General features: G+C 31.2%; 1 long non-coding RNA gene across 1 annotated transcript; it reads left to right on the top strand.

Annotated features, from left to right (window-relative positions):
• Positions 1-446: 446 nt before the first annotated feature.
• Positions 447-3,960, top strand: LOC139514846 (uncharacterized). The gene is made up of 2 exons (XR_011662724.1): positions 447-510; positions 3,305-3,960. It is a non-coding gene; the product is annotated as an uncharacterized lncRNA (long non-coding RNA).
• Positions 3,961-5,672: the final 1,712 nt, after the last annotated feature.

Genomic DNA, 5,672 nt, shown 5'->3' on the forward strand with positions numbered 1-5,672 from the left:
ATTCACCAACGTTTCATGGACATTGGTGAAAGCCTTTTTTGAGTTATTGTCCGAAGTGTTGAAAATCCCCCCTTTTTTATGAATAAAGCCCCATAAATCCAAAACTTAAAATCTGAAATTAAAAAAAAACGAAAGGGAGCTTACGTCAATAGATATAAACAATTCACTTAAGTTTCTTGGAAATTGGTGAAAGTGTTTTTGAGTTATTGTCCGAAGTGTGGACGACGGACGGACGGACAGACGGACAACGGTATACCATAATACGTCCCGTCTAAAAGACGACGGGCGTATATAAAAGACATCCGTTTATCGTCCTTAGGCTATAAACTTATCTTTATGTTGACAAAATATTTAACACATAATTAGGTCAAAATGTGGAACGAAAGGTATAGTATTTAATGATATTAGGTCAAAATGTGGAACGAAAGGTATATCATTTAATGATATTAACGTTGGACGAAAGATATACAATATTATAATTTCATTTAACTAGAAGCGTAGCACATACATGTAAGTTTGAAATTATTTATTATATAGTACTATTAGGGACGACATCAAAAGATCGATGTAGGATAAAAAACTTAAATCAAATAGTTTTGGGGTTTTTGGGGGGGGGGTCAACATTGCTGCAAGTTTTGTTAATTCAGAATCGATTTTACATATATCCATATAGGTAAATCATTTTTTTACAAATTAAGTTAAGAGGGGGGAGGGAGGTCAGTGAAAAAACTATGTGAATTAAGTTTTTTATCCTACATTGAACTTTTGATGTCGTCCCTTAGTTAGTATGGATAACAGATTCTTTGCTTAAAAAAATAAATTAAGTATATTTTATTTAATCTTAAAAATATTTAAAAAAAAAATCTCACTATTCAAAAATGTTCAAAATAAAGGCAAATAATACAAAACAAAAGGGTAGAGAAATTTAGAGTAGATGCAAGTTCCTTCAATTAAGGACTCTTTTTAAGCATCAACCCTTTAAGGAAAGAAGACGACACTATTAATAGAACAATAATTTCCCGTCATTTCGACACGACATCTAAATGTATCGCAATAATTCTGGATAAAATCTCAGTTAGACATTTTGCTGTACAAAAAGGTGAGGCTTGCGAATACTGAACAAAAATATTAATAAAAACTCAGATATAACGCCGACCTTGATATTACATCACATATAAAGATTTTACAACGTATCTTTATGTTGACAAAATGTTGAACAAATAATTAGGTCAAAATGTGGAACGAAAGGTATATCATCTAATGACATTAACGTGGAACGAAAGATATACAATTTTATAATATCATTTAACTAGAAGCATAGGACATACATGTAAGTTTAAAATTATTTATCATATAGTACTAAGATTTATGACTTTCGAACAGCGGTTTACTACTGTTGCATTTATTTACAATGTCACTACTATCTAGGACTGTGCAATATTTATCGGACAGGTGGGACCGGTGCAAACCATAGTAGGAATAACACATTTTTCATCCACTTCAGGCATAGGGTCTCCACTGTTTTCACCTTGGTGCCCATAGAACATGCAGATTTTTCAAATCTGTTGATATCAAACCAACATAATGTTTTAAATAATTATCCAAATTAAACATTTGTACAATCAATAAAATAAATTAGATTATAACAAAACACAATGTCTTCTTCCAGGTAAGGAACCGGATTCAATGGTTCCGCGCGAAAACTTTACGCAGTGTCGGTCAACACAGAAACTTCTCTCTTGGCTAATTACAAATTACATGTAAAACGTTTGCAATAATATACATTTAAAATTATTTACAACTGTTTTTTCCTACTCCCTTCCTTTCAGAGCATGTCTTTAGGGCAGCTCTGAATCCCTCAACGGTGTTGGCTGATGAAACTGATGTTGGTAGGTTGTTCCAATCCCTGATGGTCCTCGGTAAACCTTGTTTAACTTATTTTACTTTTAAAAATTGCACGATTATCTCAGTATCTTTATAGCTTTTGACAATTCAGATCCCGGGAAATAGCTATAACTCTTTGACCTGTTATCAAATTCCCTAATATTTTTTTTAGGATTGTCATAATTGTAGAGATCCTATCTTGAAGTCAATATTGTATATTTGGAATTTACATTGGTTTTCTACATTTAAAATACATATTCATGTATACAATTTTCACCCAAAATACCATTAATTTAGAATTAAGGAAAACATTGACATTAATGGACAATATTATCAGTTGCTGAATTAACAATTTATGTCTTGATAACAGAGCATGTTTATATTTAAAAAATACAGTGTTAATTTATCTATTCTAGTTTTCAAGAAAGAAATAATGTTCTTTTTAAAGCAAATGCAGACATATTTTCAACTAAAATGAGTCAAAACTCTTTTTTTCACCTAATTTTTAAATAAAAATATTTGAAAGAAATAAACCAAAGTATTAAATAACCTGACATTTTGTAAGTTCAATATAAAATGGTGATAGCTGTTGATTTGGAAGAATTATTCAAGTTTTAAAAGGTGACTATCTGAATTTAGACTAAACAAGAAAAAAATATAACATTTTTTTTTTTATCTTATCTATTAATTAAATCCATAAATTTGACAGCAATATACCAAATAACCTGGCATTCTGTAATTAAGATCAAAATATAAAAGAGATTACTGTAGAGTTACACAATAATCCAAGTTTATTTGAAATAAATATAGAAGTTTTTAAAGGTGACTATTTGATTTTAATCAGACCAGAAAATTCGAGCTTTTTTTTAACCTCTACTTTAAATCAACAATTTAACAACAATGAAACAATCTACCGAAAAACCTTTGTAGAGACCATGTTTAGCTTATACCAATATAAGGAAGTACTCAATCAGACTAATTCAGTAAAGTTGAGACCAAATTTGAGTACAGTCGAGGTAACGTCGAATCATGTTAAATATGTGTTCGACCAGTCAACATATGGTCTTTTCAGAGTAGTTTTTAGTATAATAGGACAAATACTTTTTTCTGCATGTAAGTCATATGACATTGAGTTAGTTTTTACAGCTTAAATCAGTATGGGACATTTACTTATATTCGGTCCCTCCTGCTTAATAAATATTGCACGGTATCGTAAAAGCATGATTGTATCTGATATATTTTAAAACAATCATTTTACTTTACACAAAATTTGTTTAAATTGAATATAGTAATTCTTTCTCAATTTCGTCTTTAAAAGATGAGAGTATTTTGTCACAATTAGTCAATAGGGGTTTATAAATTTCTAGAATGGAATTATGGAAATATCATGAAATTTTAATTATATTTTATTTACTTTCAGCCTGTATAATCATGTCCGACAAGAAAAAGTCGATCAAAAAACCGTTTGAAGAAAATAAAAGTTTGGCAAATAAGCAGATTGTCGCAACTATTGTTTTCAATGTTCTGTTTTTTACTTTGGGGAAATCACTGGTACCAATAGACACGTCGCAACTAACGACACCAACAGATCGTCTGATATACACTATTAGATGGCTGTTCTTATCATCACTAACAATCATGTTTGCTATGTTCGGAGTGTTAAGAGTTCGTGGGAATACAGACGCCATTGATCCATTAAATGGTTCTGCAGAAAATTTGGTAGAACTTCCAAACCGAATTTTACGAAATACAATTGAACAATTCTTACTTCATGCATCAGCTGTATTAACCTTTTCGACATTTTTGGACGAAAGCAATATGAATAACATTCCTCTAATGGTCGTGTTGTTTATTCTTGGAAGATTGTTCTATGCTGTAGGATATAGTTCTGCACCTATGCACAGATCTTTTGGATTTAGTATGACATTTGGACCGACGTTTATTACGTATATAAGATGTACGTACAATGTTGTATCAACGCTAATATTTTAGAACAATTCAGTTCTACACAACACTATAATTATGATTTTCTGTAGAATGATTCAAGTATTTTTTTAATAAAAGCATGTCAATGAGTTTGAGCATCAATTAAGTTGGTTGAAGTGTTTTTCTATAAATTGTGGGTATAATTTGTGGATCAGGAACTGACAATATTATTGAACCGAAAATGCTGCCCGACAGGTATGCACAAGGACATGATTTTTGCTCTCACTATTTAAGTCGTCTTTACACTAAATCCATTAGGTGTGTACTGAATGATAATTTAGTCTTGGATTCATGATATTGTTTTAGTTGTTAGTGGCTTTGAACTAACTGTCAGTAACTGTGAGCAATCTCAGATCTGTACTTACTTAGTTTCTTTGTTGTTGGGATGTACAAGTACCCAGCAACGTTCAATTTTTACCCATCTGATGAATTAATCCTTTTTAACGATTTTTATAGTTCGTCCTTATGTTCTACTGTTATACAAGTGTCCCAGGTTAAGGGAGGTTTGGGATCCCGCTAACATGTTTAACCCCGCCACATTCTGTATGTATTAGCCTGTCCCAAGAAAGGATTATATTATTCAATGGTTGTCGTTTGTTTTTGGGTTACATAATTGCTTTTCGTTCTTTTTTTGTACACAAATTAGGCCATTAGTTTTATCGTTTGAATTTGTTCTCATAAGGAACATTCATGCCATGTTTGGTTTCATTCCATTTAGTGGTTCTCTAGAAGAAGTTCAAAATGTGAAAAGATAATGACGACGAAAACAAAGGGCCAGGTGAGCTAAAAATATAGGTCACCGATGAGTTAAAAAAGATATTTCAATTTTAATGCCAAAAAATGGCATGTTTGCACCAAAGGAGGATAATTTGGAGCGTTTTCAATGATATCTACATTTTATAATAACAATAACGGTACCAATTTTTCTGCACCAGATGCGCATTTCGACAAATAATGTCTCTTCAGTGATGCTCGTGGCCAAAATATGTAAAATCCAAAGCTTATATAAAAGATGTAGAGCTATAATCCAAAAGTTCCAAAAAGTATAGCCAAATCCGTGAAAGGAATCAGAGCTTTGCATGAGGGAGATACATTCCTTAATTTATAATAATTTTTAACATTTTGTAACACAAAAAATCCGTATTTTCATGCCAGTACCAGGGGCCAATTGATTTTTTCGAATGATTTTTGTACCATACGATAAAGTAACAACTACTAAAATTTGTAATGAAAAATAAATGTTTAATTTCTTTCTGAAAATCTTATACCCGCGAGCCTCTTTAATTAAATAAGCGTCTCACTCCTGACATATATAACACTCCCACATCTATGATATAAACATATCACAGTTGTAATATTTCTTTTCCTTCTCTTTGTTATAGCCACTTCTGAAAAATAAAGAAGAAGAAAACATTAATAAGTCCTATGTATTCTTTGGTAGATATTTTAACAGTTGTCACACTTCTGACATTTTTGGGTGCCTCTCTTTGGTGTCCATTAAAACAATGAAAAATAGAGAGCCCTGTTTGATAGTAAAAATATCAGTAATTGAAATCATTGATATAGCAATGTGTTAAGTGAATTTTTGTGCAAGTTTAAAGCATTTTTCAATCTTTGTAAAATATTTCAGGACTGAAAATATTAGGCTTTCTCTACATATAATTACATAAATAAAGGCAACAGTAGTATACCGCTGTTCAAAACTCATATATCCATGGACTAAAAACAAAATCGGGGAAACAAACTAAAACTGAGGGAAACGCATTAAATATAAGAGGAGAACAACGACACAACATTAAAAT

The sequence above is a fragment of the Mytilus edulis genome, chromosome 3, assembly GCF_963676685.1.
Source record: "Mytilus edulis chromosome 3, xbMytEdul2.2, whole genome shotgun sequence".
Lineage (NCBI taxonomy): Eukaryota > Metazoa > Mollusca > Bivalvia > Mytilida > Mytilidae > Mytilus > Mytilus edulis.